Genomic DNA, 16,133 nt, shown 5'->3' with positions numbered 1-16,133 from the left:
ACAGCACCCATTGGCTGTGCTTCCCAGCCACTGAGAGCTGTGGCGCTGACATTCAGGGCAGGGGCAGTGCATGGAGCCTCCCTAGCTGCCCCTTTACCTAGGAGCTGGACATGGTGGCCTCTTCTGGGAGCAGTGCAGAGCTAAGGCAGGGAAGGAGCCTGCTTTAGCCCCGCTGCACCAATTGGATTTAACAGCCCAGTCAGCGATGCTAAGCGGAGCTGCTAGGGTCCCTTTGTGACTGGGCGTTCTAGTCGAAAACCGGATGCCTGGTAACCCTAGTAGCAGCCTGTATGGAACTTGGAGGGAGGAGCACAGGTGGCAGAAGGGAAGTTTGGAGGAAGCCCCAGGAAACTACTGTGTTCATTGGGCTAGGAGGCCAGCTGCAGTTGCACCACCTCTGTAAACAGTTATCTTAATGAAGAGCCAGAGGCATGGAGTCCTTTCATGTTGTTACTCAGCCTGCAACACATGAAATAATGGGGACCGCCCCTTAGAGGGGACTACTCAACATGAAGGGGGCTCAACAGAAAATGTGATACAGCTTTGAGCTGTATACCCTACCTCCATGGGGGATAGTGGAAGTTGGGGGGGGATAATATGTATGCCCCTATCTTTCCACTCTCCCCGTGCAGACTCCAAGGCCATTGGAGAGACCTCCAAAGGGGCTGGGAGCAGTAGATAATGCTGCGAAGATAACTGACTTCCATCTCCCATCCCAGGTGAAAGAGTGGAGGCCTACTCAGAGGGTTCCCTCCATGTAATGAGGTGCACAATGCCTCCCTGCCATGGTTATGGTGGAATTGTGAATACACACACACACACAATTTTGCAACATTTTATTCAAAATTTCCAACAAATGATAAATCCATGAAAAGAAACTCAGCAATATTTAATATCCACACATAATTAAATGCTTGCCTATTTTATCATCTAGAATCTATAGGTAAATTCACCAGTAATCAATATAAATAAATATGACGTATAGCTTACAGGGTCCATCCTTACAAATAACTGGAAAGTACTTAGGCATGTAACTTTAAGCACAAGTGGTCCTATTGAAAGCAGCTTAGTTAGGCATGTGCTTAAGTAGCTTCTTGAATTGAGGACAAATTGTGTGATTTTGTTCATATTGAGGTCAATAAGAGTTTTATTGTTGCTTTCTGTGGAAAGAGGATCTGTTCTAAAACACTGACTTTCCTCTTGTTTGAATCACATCCCTATATAGCAACAAATGTGATAGTTCGTTTCTAGCACTTTTCTTAAATTTGCTAGCTCACACTAAACACTGAAGAAAGAAACTCATGGGTGAAGAAGAGAGTCCAGAAAAAAGCAAATTAATTTTGTTTTTCAAATTGAAAAAAAGGATGAATTGCATGTACATCAGTTTAGTTGGAATAATTCTTCAATATTTTATTCCAAACAAATAATCCTTTTAACCCATTATAGAAGGCATCATGTATTTGCTCCAAGTCTCTAAATGGATTCTTAGAGCTAGAGTGCAGTTTGTATGTCTGGATTTCAAGTGACCACACAAGTCGTTTAAAACAAACAAAAGCCAACTTTGTGAAACCTAGTGATACAAGTTTGCTGTCCTACTATACCATCAAGATATGGTTACCAGAATACTGAGCTTGATTCAGCAGTTTGTCCTCCTTACTCAGAATTGAGTGTAAATGAGCTAAAGGAGAACAGTAATTGGCTCTTATGCAGGAACATAAAGAGCAATAGAAAAAAAAAAGTTCTCAGAAACAGGGAAGAGAAGCAGACAGGGACAAATCTGCTCTCTACAAGGGCTTAATCCTGCAAGATGCTGAGTTCTGAAACTCCCACTGACTTCAGTGGGAATCACTCAGTACCTTGCAAGATAGAGCCCTAACAGCTCAGTCCTGCTAAGGGGTGAACAGCCACATCTCCTACTGAAATAATTGACCCTAAACTTGATGCAACTCCATTCATTTTAAATGAGAGCAGAATAGGGCCCAAAGTAAACCCAAACCTGCACCTACTGAAGTCAAAACTCTTGTTCACTTCAATAGATTTGGGATCAAATTGTGTGACTTGTATTTGCCACATTTATACAGCAGAAAGATTGTAACTGAAAATGGAAGGGTTAGATGCCATCAAAGAGATTCTCACCTACAAAAGTTGCTGGCATCAGGAAATTTACCAGCCCATATACAGAGCTTTGTGAAATGGCACAATCAGAGCCTTCACTGATTTTACATCCACACTTATAATGCCCATCTTCACTGCTTTCCTTGTTTTATTTAGCCAGTTTCTAATAGCAATGAGATGCTGCCAATGTAATAGAGTTGGGGCATGCTGAGGCACCATTATTTGTAACTATTACACTCCCCTTCCTTCTGTACCTTAGCTTAACTTTTTGCTGAAGCACAGGCTGGAATTCTGTCTTTTCAGGATTTTTCAGAAAGCATTACACAGAGTTAAACTTCAGGGCTAGTGTATGTAAAACTGAGAAATAGGTGTTAATAGTTTCCTGTGAATTTCAGAGAGTACAATACAGTTTCTTAGTAAAACAAAGATTTGATGAACACTGAAAACTAAGTGTAAAACACTGTAAATTGTATTTGGAACACTATGAATAACTGTTGTTTAAAAGTTATTAGCTAGTAAATCTGCCAGTGTTCCTTATTCAAGCTTCCCCTCTGTTGCTGTTACATATAAGCAAATATAAGGCTTCAACATAACATTTTATACTTCTATGCTTTAGCACACACACATATACATATTCCCCTCTGATCTTCTTTCAGAGAGGATTTCTCAGTTTTTGTAGAGTGAACATAAGATGTAATGTCTGTCATGTGGACTCCTGGGGAAAATAGCAGTATCTCAGTTATTTTAAACACTTCAGAACCTGGTCAGCAAACAAGCAGTCTAGAGATCTCCATAGCTAACAGCATTCCAGCCCTTGGGCAAACAGCTGACTAGTCCTCATTTGCTGGAGAGGCAGAAATCTGTAGCCAGTATTCAAAGTGGTACAAGTACTTGGATTAGCATGTAAAATACCCATTCCCTGGATCTCAATAAGGCTTTCACTCAATGGCATTATCTTCTCCCCATAAATTTAGCTAAATCAGACAAGAATTTACAGACCCTCACCTCACTCATATCTACCCATTTTCTCTTTGAGACAGAATCCCAGTGTCAAACAGTTAGCTAATAGCTAAATGTAAGTTCCATAAGCTATATAGCCTCTAGAGGTGACAATTGCTCCCCTCCGAGTTCTCCCTCTCTAGTTCCACAGAGCAGACCATGGTAGACCAAATATTTTAATAGAGAGCTTGCATAGTAAGTAAAGCTGGAATAGCACTCACCTGTTTCCAAAGCAGTAGAGGTATTAGGACCCAGCCATCAAAGTGGCCACATGGATTAGCCACTGAGTCCACAGGGCTGCTTTAACACTTATAACTTCCTCCCACCCAGTGCTTAATTTGTAATTAAAGAGGTGCCATGGCTCAAGCAATTTTTTTCATTCAGCAAGCCCAGAGGTGCCAGGGCTATGAACTGCCAAACCTAGAGATGCCAGGGCTCAGCCCTGGCAAGTCCTGGCACAAATTAAGCACTGCCTCCCCCTTGCACTGATTGGTTCAGATCTTGGAAGGTAACTGGGGATTTGCCCACAATGAAAAATTTCCTATACGTACAGCTTCAGAAACAACTACTGAGCATGTCTAGAAATGGCCACAACATACCTCATTTCTAGATATTTCTGGGCCCTTCTAGCTGAGTTGCCCTGCCTTGCTTTCTGTATGTGTGCAGAGACATGGAGTATTCTAACTAAAATAGATGTCTTCTCTTCCTTTCTTTGGGCCAAACAAAGTCAAATGCTGCAGTATAGAGCATGTGGGTTACACAGAAACAATGTTATGGGGAATATTATCACACCAGTGGGTTTGATAAATGCGCTTGACTTTGACCTTGTGTCTTCTAATACCACCCAAAATAGGCAATGTGGAGCCTGCAGCATTGAGCTACATAATCATAGCACATTGCACAGAAAATTTTTTAGAGAAACTAGAGGAATGAGAAAAAACATGGAGTTTGTTATTACAAAGTAAAAAGTGGCCCAAAGGAGGGCAAGCAAAAATTGCAACTCTCATGGAGAGTTTCAACAGAAATCACATATAAACAATAAGCACACTGGTCTTTTCAAGTGCCACCTATTGCATTTTACACAGTTGAATAAAGACCCCTACATTATTTCATCAAGACTTTGCTAAAACAGAAGCAAATTTTGGCCTCAGTTAAATTTGTGCAATTGCACTGAAGTCAATAGGATGGCAAAGTCAAAAAGTTACATTTTGCAATATTAAATATATATATTGATATTCTGTACTATGTACTGTACTAATGGATAATTTTATTCTCTTTGACTGCACAACTCTTTCTTTCAATATAATTGAATATACTGTAATAGAACTACATGGAAAAATATAAATAAACTTTAGAAATGCTACACAGTAAAAGTCATTAAAAAAATCAAGATTATGCAAAAGCAATGCTTACTCAACCACTTTGCACATCGTGGGCCAGATTGTCAAAAGTGCTCAATACCCACAATCAGGGCTCAGCTCCCACTCAGGTATCTAAATAAAAGTGACCAGATTTTTCAAAAGTGTTCCATACCCAGAAATCCTATTGTTCATCATGGTTTCAATCAAAGGTACTAGATGCTAAACTCTTGAAAATCTGGCCCTGTGTGCTTTATGATATATACACCTCTACCCCGATATAACGCGACCCAATATAACACAAATTCGGATACAACGCAGTAAAGCAGTGCTCCGGGGGGCCGGGCTGCGCACTCTGGTGGATCAAAGCAAGTTCGATATAACGCGGTTTCACCTATAACGCAGTAAGATTTTTTGGCTCCCGAGGACAGCATTATATCGGGGTAGAGGTGTATCTTACAAAATAGATGTTAATACGTTAAACTATACATTCAACCAAAGAGGAATACAAAAATGCAACATGTATGAAATGCAGCAGAGTCAAAGGGGCTGTTAGAAACTTCCCTTTTACTTTGTCTGATATTTTGTTGCTTCAGCTGTGCAACCCGAAGGTTGCAGTAATGCAGTTTGCATTTAATTTCTTAGGTTTTGAAAAGTAAAAAAAAAAAATCATTTTGGAGCATGAAGAGGTGATGTTCAAGCTTGCCAGAAATATTCACCTTTTGGCAGAGATCAAAGAGAATATATTTGCTCAAAAGTTGGATTATTTTAGGAAGTTAGAAGCATATGAGAAAAAGAACCATTTTCCCAACTTTAACTATAGTGGATGCTAGCAGGATCCTGCTATGATATATATGTGTACATAATATATTTCCCTCCTCTTTCTTAGTGAATTGTACAGCAGTTCTCAAACTGTAGGTCAGGACCCCACAGTGGGTCACAACCCTGTTGTAATGGGGTCACCAGGGCTGAAGCTGAAGCCCAAGGGTTTCAGCCCTGGGTGGCAGGGGTCAGGCTTTGACTTCAGCCGTAGGCTGTGGGGCTTACATTACAGACCCCTTCACCCAGGGCTGAAGCCCTCAAGCTTTGCTCCCTCCCCTCCCGCCAGGCGGCAGGCTCGGGCTTCAGTCCCCCTTCCTGGGGTCATGTAGTAAGGTTTTTTTGTCAGAAGGGGGTCGCGGTGGAATGAAGTTTGAGAAATCTTGGGACAGACAGAGGGTGCGTGAATGAGCTGGTGAAAAGTTATAGATTAACACCCTTCAAGATTGAAATCTTCTATTTACTCACATAACAGGTACAGCTGGGTGGTGTCAATGCAAGGTTGCCTTACATTCACCTGGCAATGTGCCTCAAACCCTAACCTTCTATGGATGAGGGGCTAATTCAGTTTCCATGGTCCACCAAGTCCTTCACTTCTCTACTAATGACTTCCAACAGTGAGTGTGACATGGACACTTGGAAACTGAACTAAACTTGTTTCAATTGAAACATCAAATAGCCAGCATATGGTAGTTACTTTCAGTCCTTGCTGGCCAAGGCTGGGTTTGAGCTGTCAGACTAGAGGCAAAAAGGCTCTATAGACCATTATATTAATCCCCTGATTCATCCAGTTCTCTCACTAAGTACAGCAATTTGAGCACCAGCACTTGATCTCATTGGTCCAGTAGATTATTAAAGCTTTGGTCAGCTACCTAACAAAAAATGAAAAAAAGAGCAGAAGCTGAGATCATAGTTTGGACATATGGAAATAATGTGGTAATATTGTTTATATACAAACAAGGAGCTTCAATAATAAAATCTCTGCAAACCATTCAGAGGATTTTACTGGAACAAAACAAGGGGACTGCACAAGATGTCCAGATTTCATCCAACTTGATAGAAAGCATCCCTATTACTTGGTTTGCCAGGGGCATAATGAACGGATCAGCAACAGGATCTGCTGTTTTGTCTATAATAGCTAAAAAAATATGCAGTCCATAGCAACATTCATGTTAAAAACCATGATAATGGTTTTCAGATGGGGACTGGATGGCTCAGGGGCACAGATTATGGGTAGGGAAGTCTTTCGTCTCTAAATTTACCACAACATTCATATTGAAATCTGTTTTTAAAAACATTACTGTGCCCTCCAATGCATTTTAAGCCAGCAATAAGTGCCATTAAAGGCATTCATTCATTCTGATCTAAGGAAGAATAAAAGGGACAATGTATATTTCATGTTATAAAGCACTAGAGAGTGGCCCAAACTGTAAACTTCCTCTCTCTGTCTGGATCTCTAATGCCCCATTTTTTTTTTTTTTTTTTGGATTGGGGATTGGATCTGGGGTTTCAGTCTGTTATAAAGATAGTGACCATTGCAAAATTTAGATTCTGATTTGGAACTTTCCAAAAGTTCTTGGATATTTGAATCCGAGTGTTTTGTTCAGATTAGTCTCTACAGCACAGTCCATTTGTAGGAAGTTCTCATGCATGTGTTTATATCCAATGTACAATGATATTGGCTGTTGGCCTAAGAATAGTTCTCTCCATTCTTGTCTGCCTGTTAATATGCAAATATCCTGTTGAATTTCCCCATAGTGTGCCCTTAGGGTGGTTTGTGGAAGACAGCTGCAAGCACTTGGTTTACTGTCAGATCCTGGCTGGCCTAGGTCAGGCTATAGTGGGCTTAGTTATTAGCGGTTCTGTTTTCATAGGCACTGGCGGGTTGTTTAATTGTGCAGGAAGGAAATGGTTCTATGGCTGACCCCCCTATGAACAAACACAGAAAGGGTACAACTCACAGGATGGTTGGCTCATTAAAAAATATGAACAACTCTTTTTCCAGTATGGTGGTTTGAAACAGCCACAGTAGCTTCCTGCACTCTGGTTCTTACTAGGCTAATTTTGGAAAATGTCAATATGACAAAAAAGGAAAATTTCACAGGAGAGAGTTTCTGACCCCTTCAAGTCCAGAATAGAATTTGTGGTCAAAATGAACAAGCATACTAGAATACTAGTCGATAGCCTTGTGGTCAAGACACTCACCTATGCTAGGGGAGACCCAGCTTCAAATCCCTATTGTACTCAATTCAGAGGTGGGACTTCACAGGTCTCCCACATCCCAGCTGAGTGCCTTAAACACCAAGCTATTTGCTGTTCTTAGGGCGCTCTCTTGTTTTTCCACAAACATTTTAAAAAAATTTCACTCAATGCAGCCCTTCTGAAAAAATCAGGCCACTTATCTAGCTACCTGAGTTATGGATTAGGAGACTAATTAGTGCAAATTATGATGCTAGTTTTGTGATGTGGAAACTAGCAAGTGAACTGAGATCATTAACTCATGCACAATGGTGCTATAAATAATATTTTATGTAGGCTGCCAAACACCCACTTGTTGATAATTTTTGGTAGCTACTAATGGGTCAGATTTGAATCCGTGATCTAGAGGTGATAGGTTCTGTATCCCATCCCTTATTTCAGACAGTTTGTGTTATTTAAAGTAAGGTCATTACTTTGGGATCTATTTCAGTGTTCCATTACACTAGTTTTTATTCTGTTGCCACTTCATTAATTTCAATAGAGTGGCCTTGGTGTCAAACAGTTGTAATGAAGTGGAGAATCAGGCCCACAGACTAGAATGAGGAGCTAGAAAACACCTTGCTGTACTCTGAAATATTAGAAATGTCAGTGTTACATTTCAAGGGTCTGCTCCTGCAATCTGCAATCACCCAAATACTCCTCACTAAAGCCTGTAGACCCATTTACTTCAGCTTCAGACTGGGGTCTCATGAGCTTCACAAACTAGGCAGGGTTGTATCTGGCTTGGATAGAGAAAATGATAGGGTTCTCTTGGAACTAGAATTAGTGATTTACCAGGTGAACCATGTCTTTCAGAACCAACACCTCCACTTAGTGCAGTGGGCCAAAACGCAAGAATCCCAGGTTTCTCCATGGATCTCCAGGTCCATCACCTCCCCTGGTTCCTCCCACAGTAGGGGTTCATGCTGGTCTGTAGAAGTCTCTGTTCCTGGCAGCTTCAAGAACATCAGCTGGTCCTCTGCACGCACTTCCCAGTTAGGTCCTTCCCCTGTGGCCACCAGCCCAGACTGAGCTGAATTCCCTCCCTTTATACTCCCTGAGCACTTGGAGCATGCCCAGTACGCACGGGGCGGGACTTCCTCCATCAGGGCTACTGGTCTGACGTTGCTGGGTCCAGTGTGGAGTGGGGCTGCCCTGTCACAATGGGACATACAACCAAGCTGCTGCTGCTGCTTTACTTACTACTTTGGATCACCCCTCAAACATTCCTCCCCAGCACTCACTCTTCTCTCTGCAGGGATTCTTCTGGAGCAGGCTCTGAAACAACCTCTCCCTTTCTCAAATTCCAGCCCAGGTCTCCTGTGTGAGCATATTTGCTTATTCTACCCCCACCAAGACCCCCTCTTTTATTCTTCACTAAGAATCTATCAATCCCAGTTTTCCTACCCATTGGTTTCTACTATTAACACCTTTTTCCTTTTAAATATTTTTCTTTTTTTAAAGAAAAAGAAAGCTATAATGAAAAATTAAATGAAACCACAAAACCCCATTAGGGTAACACTTAGTCTGACCTAGATCTATGGAATCAAAGAAAATTCAGAACTAATGATGAATCTGCTTTGTTCAGCTACCCCAGTCATGTCTAAGCATCACAACTCATGGGGCACCAGGCTGTAAGTGGCTTTCTGCAGCAACAGAAGAAAATTATTGTTGGCTTATCAGCAGAGGCCCCTGAGTTAGTTTTCCTAAATAGTGATGGAGTTTTAACATTTAGAAATGTAGACTCTGGAGAAAATTTGCCCCATGGTTATAAAAACTTTAAAATAGGTCAAGATCTAGACTGAAATATTCATGTCATATTAACTGAAAGTGAAGCCAACTGGATTTATCACAAAACCTGAATGGAAATTTACATTTATAACCCATTGGACTGAGAATTTGCAAAGATGAAAGCGAGAATTTTACTATCAGTTTATCGGTCCTTTAACAATGATGTTAACAACTGAAACCAAGGTTCCCCCCAAAGTTTATAGGGAAGGAGGGAGACAAGTCAATAAATGGTCTTAATGTTAGTCCCCAAAGTAGGAGATATTTGGAATTAAAATAAAAAACCCTCCAATTATTATTTTGGGATAGTTTTGAAAATATATACAAAAACTAGCAGTTAATAGTGCGCAAATAGCAATAACTCTCCAAAAATGTTTCAGGCCCCTCATTTTTTTTTCCTTTTTCCCACACACCCAAATCCAGCCATATGATCTCTTCCCATCATCAGTGTGTTATTTGTTTTAATTAGGTTAGATTCCACTTGGGTCGGGAATTTATTATGTCTGTAAACTGCCAACATCACCTATATTATTATATAAATAGGTTCTATTCTAATAAAATCACAGGAAATAAAGCCATGTACAAGATCTCAATATTACTTTAGTAATTAAGAATGTGCAAATTGATTACCCCAGTACTTGGGGAGAGGGATAGCTCAGTGGTTTGAGCATTGGCCTGCTAAACCCAGGGTTGTGAGTTCAATCTGTGAAGGGGGCCATTTAGGGATATGGGGCAAAAATCTGTTGGATGATTTAATTGGGGATTGGTCCTGCTTTGAGCAGGGGGTTAGACTAGATGATCTCCTAAGGTCCCTTCCAACCCTGATATTCTATGATAACCCTTAGAATGCTGGCATCAGCTGACTGGCAGTTGGAAGAAACTTTCTGAAGATGGAGATTTTTGTACCCCATGAACAAAGGGTACAATTCTTCCACATCTTAGTATAATTAGAAGCAGCACCTAACTTGACTCCATTATTTCATAATGAGCAAGAGAATGTACTGTGTAAAACCCATCAACAGCCATATTACTAGATTTTATTTTCATATTTCTTCATATTCACTAATGGCAGTTTTCTCAATATGACTCAGCTTTTGCTACATCAGTCCACAACAGTTAATCCTCTCCAGAAAATAACTGTCTCTTATACATGCTGCATCTAATACATGATTTTAAGAACAGTCTATTAGCACAATCCACTAGTCCAGCACAGAGTAGCATGATGATGTAATACTTCTGATACAATCAGAATTTATTCAGCCTTTTCTGAAGCCATTGTTTTTATAACTGTGAGTTTTGTAAGTAAAGACTATGTAGCTATAAAGTCTTCTTCTGTTCTTCTGTAGTGAAGTAATTGGTCTTCTAATCCAAAATTGTCTATCAACATAGCAAATCTCGGTTTCTTGCCATCTGCAGAGTACAGACAAGGCTGATTGGAGCTCATAAAGCATCACTTTGGGTGATGCTGCTCCATTTGGCTGTTAAAGGCTGCAAATCTGACAAATTATTCTTGGACTTGTACACTTTGACCAGTTTGAATCTTTGAAGTAGCTCTCCTTTCTCTTGAATCTGCTTCACCAGTCTTATCTTCTCCTCCAGAAGATTTTGTTGAATAATGGGAACAGCATGGGAAGAATTCTGAACACACAGAGATGTCTGTCATGTAAACGACTTTCCAGATGTGTACTTTTAGCATAGTTTTTCTTCAGGCTTTCACAGCCATCTTGTAATCTGGGACAGGGTCTCTTTGTCAACAGAGACTCTTCTTTAAAAATAGTAATCCTTTTCTTCAGCATCTCCTCTAAAGCACTTTGCTAGTGAAATGAATTCCGCCACAGCAGAATTAGATGAACATCTAGTTTTCCTTAATTGCTCCTTATGTGTTGTGTTCATTGGCTGTTTCCTTGAACTAGAGCTCCAAAGAGTGTCCCACAGTCCTTTGGAGTCCTCTGCATTTATGTCAATTTGTCTAACAAGGGTGTTTCCCCATCTTGAGAATGAAAAGCTAATTTACTTGGAATCCTCTGGTGCTGCCTGGTCACTATATAAAGGACATGATAAAGTATTTATGTATAAAAGTGTAGAATGCCAGGGTGATAGAATAAATGACCTGCTAGGTCCATTTCCAGTTTCTATGTTTCATAGAATCATAGAATAGTAGGAATGTAAGGAACCTCAATAGGTCTTCTAGTCTAGTGTCCTGCACTCATGGCAGGACTAAGTATTATCTAAACCAACCCTGACAGGTGTTTGTCTAACCTGCTCTTAAAAATCTCCAGTGATAGAGATTCCACAACCTCCCTAGGCAATTTATTCCAGTGCTTAACCACCCTGACAGGAAATTTTTCCTAATGTCCAATCTAAACAGCCCTTGCTGCAATTTAAGCTCATTGCTTCTTGTTCTACCCTCAAACGTTAAAGAGAACAATTTTTCTTCCTCCTTCTTATAACAAGCTTTTATGTACTTGAAAACTATTATCATTCCCCCTCCTCAGTATTTTCTCTTCTCCAGACTAAACAAACCCAATTTTTTCAATCTTCCCTCATAGGTCATGTTTTCTAGACTTTTAATTGTTTTTGTTGCTGTTCTCTGGACTTTCTCCAATTTGTCCACATCTTTCCTGAAATGTGGTGCACAGAACTGGACAAAACACTCCAATTGAGGCATAATGAGCAGAATTACTTCTTGTGTCTTCCTGCTAATAAATCCCAGAATGATGTTTTCTTTTTTCTTTTTGCAAGTGTTACACTGTTGACTGATATTTAGCTTGTGATCCAATGTAACACCTAGATCTCTTTCCTTCATTTCCCATTTTGTATGTGTTCAACTGATTGTTCCTTCCTAGGTGGAGTACTTTGCATTTGTCCTTATTGAATTTCATCCTATTTACTTCAGACCATTTATCCAGTTTGTCCAGATCATTTTAATCCTATCCTCCAAAGTGCTTGCAACCCCTCCCATCTTGGTATAATCCTCAAACTCTATAAGTGTACTCTCTATGCCATTATCTAAATTATTGATGAAGATATTGAACAGAACCAGACCCAGAACTGATCCCAGTGGGACCCCACTTGATATACCCTTCCAGCTTAACTGTGAACCACTGACAACTACTCTATTTTATGAGACGGAGAAGATTTAATGGGTGGGAACACAAGGAAATAAAGATTGAGCCAAAACTGAACCAGTCCCCAACACGGTATTATTGGACATGCTGCCTTTCAGCTGAGATGTAAAACTGACTTTCTGACCATTCATTACAAATTCAATGGCACATTTTGTCAGAGTAGTGTTGTTAGCACTTCTGTCCTGACTAAAATCCGGTTTAGGTAATGAACATTCTACCTGCTTATATGTCTCTGCAGATTCAACTGTATACAGTACACAGCTGCCCCCATCTTGTTCCAAACTGTTATGTAGCAGTGATGTATGACACCAGGGTTCTAGCCTGCTACCCTTAATTCATCTGTCTTCAATGGGAACAACATGATGGCAAGAGTGGGCCCTTAAAAAGCTACCACATTCCAACCTTGAGGTGGCTGCATTTTATTAGTTGGTGAAACGTCTATAATATGTGGGAGTGCTTATATATATAGAGAGAGAGACTGATCTGGCTCTCAAGAAATTTAATTGTAATCCTCTTATTGACCTCGAGTGGAGCAGGACTTTATCATGCAATTTCTACACTGACATAAATAGCAGCAAATAGTGAGATAAAAGCACTATTTCAAATGTAGGAAGAGGCAGTCGTCCACAAATGTAGATGTGTTCTAATTATCTCTAGACTGGTCAGTAACACTGAAAAATAAGTAACTAAAACAAGAATAACATATTTTCAACATTCCTTAACCAACAAAAATGTTATCATTATTTCTGAAATACTGTATTGCTATTCCTCTTTCCTTTCAGGGAAATTGTAATTTTCATTTGTCTCTTCCATAGTACTTCAATATTATGGTGATGAGCGTTGTAGTGATTATAGGAGGGGTGGGTAGAACTGATTATTTTTAAGGTTGCTCAACACTTCCCATTATAAGATCCTCCTTTCAGTTGCTTATAACTTTGCCAGGTATAATTGTTTGGGCTGAAATTTTCCATGCTGGGGGTCTGTCAGGCTTAAATATTTTGGAAAATTTCAGCCAAAACAGTTCATTTTTTCCCCCAAGAATAAGGACAAATAAATTGTGTTGCCCATGTTAACAATTCTGGTGACCTTTTCTTTGAGAAGCTCTAGTGCCTCATGCTTTTGAGCAGGGACTTGAAATTTGGCAGAGGGAGACCTTTGTGTCGGGGATGTACCTTTTGCCTCCCCATGAAAAACTGTCCAAATAGGACCAAATTATAAGCCTTTGGAAAACCACAGTTCACACATGTTTAATAGAGAATTCTTAGATTTCTTAGTTAGATTAGCCAACTTCCCTGAAGTGTCCATCTGCCCTGGGCATACTCCAGCCCTGAGATAAGCAGGACTTTCCCTGCAATTGAACCTTGGGCTTCTGCAGGCTGATCCATGTCCAGGCACTGGAAGTGAGACCAGGGAGACTCTCCTGTGCTCTCAGTGACCCCTCTGCTGAGCTCAGGCAACTCTGGGGAAGGAAGTTGCCTGATCTGAATGCAGGGGGGACAAAAGCCAGATATGTAGGCAGAAGGATGGGAGGGGGTAATAGATTGGAACAAGGAGCCTGGGAAGAAGCAGAAACTTGCTGATCAAGGAAACTAGAATTGAGGCTGGAAGCCAGAGGCAGAAGACTAGAACAGGGAGTGGTGGGGTAAAGGGAGGGGAGAAGACTGTGATTTGCTGTGCAATGGACTGGGACTGGGAGCCAGGGATGGCCACAAGGCAGGAGGAAAAGAGAGCCAGTCGATGGCAAGGAAGACTGAGATCACATGAGAAACCCAGGGGCAGGGAAAGGACAGAAGACTGAGACCGCCTGGGAAAGGAGACTGGGACTGAGAATGCATAGGACAGGGAGAAGGTGATGAGGGGAAAGAAGAAACAGATCTGAAGGAGCCAGTGTGCAGGGGAAGAACCAAGACTGGTTAGGCGAAGAGACTGGGACAAGAAGCCAGGGAGCCAGGGACATTGTGATTGGATGAGCATATGGAGGTAGATTGGGACTGGGAGCCAGTGGGTATGGGTTATGTAGGGGGTGTGGAAACTGGAGGTCTGGGTCAGAGTGAGAGACAGATTGGATGAGGAGATGTGGGGGGTTGGGGAACTGGGAGGGCAACGAGACTGGGACTGGGACTGGGAAACTGTGACGGTGATGGAGTCCAAAAGGGTAAGATTAGGACTTACTGGGCAATGAGGCAGAAAGTGGGATGGAAAGCCTGAGGTATGGAGACTGGTGCTGGGATGAGGAGCCAGTGTGAGAAAGAGACAGAACAAGGGCAGATTGTAGGGGATAGAGTAGAAGAGAGTCACACATTGGGGGAATGGTCAGAAGAGTTTGTGTCAGCTAGACCACATTCACCTCCAGAGCCTGAAACGGAACTCCGGATTTGCGAGTCTCAGCATTCTCTGCTGTCAGCAAATAACTATGAAACACATTGGCAAACTGTCCCATCTCCCCCAGTGGTGCTACTACTGCTGCTATCAGTTACGCCATTCGCTCAAGTAGAAGAGGTCTGAACCTAAAGGTTCCAACCTTACTGGTGCCCCATGTGGGTGTCATTATGATGCCACATGAGGGAAAAATAGTATGTGATCATGTAATTAAAGAGTAACCTATATACACATCAGAATTGCTGGACAACCAGCTGAGACAGGAGTAGATGCAGGCTGGAACAGGTATTGGCTAGCATGGAAACAGGCACAGGAGCAAGGGTGACTAGAGCTGGAGAAGAAGCAAGGGGCAGGGAGTGGAACAGGAGCATGGTCACGCTCTTGAAGCTACTGATAATGGGAGTATTCCCATCCAGCTAATGATATTGAGCAGACAAGAGAAAATACTTCCCCCAGGAGCCTATATACCTGCCTTGGGATCACCTGGGTGGGTCCTTGTCTCTGGATTGGCTGAACCCTGGTTGAATGGCATGGGGCCTGTCAACAGACCTGAAGGAAATTGCTTCTGCTGACTCATCACACTCACTGACTCAGGGATGAACCATCAGGTTTAGGTAGATTCAGGCTCACAGGTATCTCAGGCTTAGGCAGGCTCAGAGGCAACTCAGGGATGATTCATCACAATGCCCAAGGGGGCCAAATTAAGGTTGCACAGACAACCTTAATTCTGGCATTTCCTAACTTTTGAGAGCTTCACTTTTCAATCTTAATGATGTTCTTTTAATGTATGCTTTTTATATATGTGTGTAGCGTAAATCAAAAGAATTACACCCTAAATTGGGGGTGAAATGGCAGGGTCTTTCACTAGAAACTCATTTGTTTGGAAAATATTCTGCATAATAGCTTATTTTCACGTTAATTATGCTTCCGTAAAACATCTTACTTGGCAATGGAAGAGATAAATTAATTCAGTCAGTAAATCAACAAAAGTTATTTTCTTTCCATACAACTATTCTTATGCTGCTGGATGGCTATCACCATGTGATTATGAGTTTAATTAATCATAAGGACACCTGGAGCTTGTGTGTAGGCATGTCTGATGTAGTTAAATCTATTAAACACAGTTATTAAAAGAAACCTATCTAAGTTAAACTCTGAATGCTTGGGGAGATTTATATTTTATTACACTATGCTGCACACACATATACACACAGCAACAACAAAACCTGGCAGTAGTTCAATAAAAACCCATCTGAAATCACTGTTGTGTTTTGCCATCTACCAGAAAAAAAAGCTCAGCATGGGCAGA

At 41.2% G+C, this 16,133-nt stretch overlaps 1 pseudogene; it reads right to left on the bottom strand.

Annotated features, from left to right (window-relative positions):
• Positions 1-10,500: 10,500 nt before the first annotated feature.
• Positions 10,501-11,327, bottom strand: LOC122174522 (swi5-dependent recombination DNA repair protein 1 homolog; annotated as a pseudogene).
• Between the last annotated feature and the right edge of the window lie 4,806 nt (positions 11,328-16,133).

Source organism: Chrysemys picta, chromosome 4 (genome assembly GCF_011386835.1).
Source record: "Chrysemys picta bellii isolate R12L10 chromosome 4, ASM1138683v2, whole genome shotgun sequence".
NCBI classification, from domain to species: Eukaryota; Metazoa; Chordata; order Testudines; family Emydidae; genus Chrysemys; species Chrysemys picta.
This window is presented reverse-complemented; position numbering and strand designations above follow the sequence as displayed.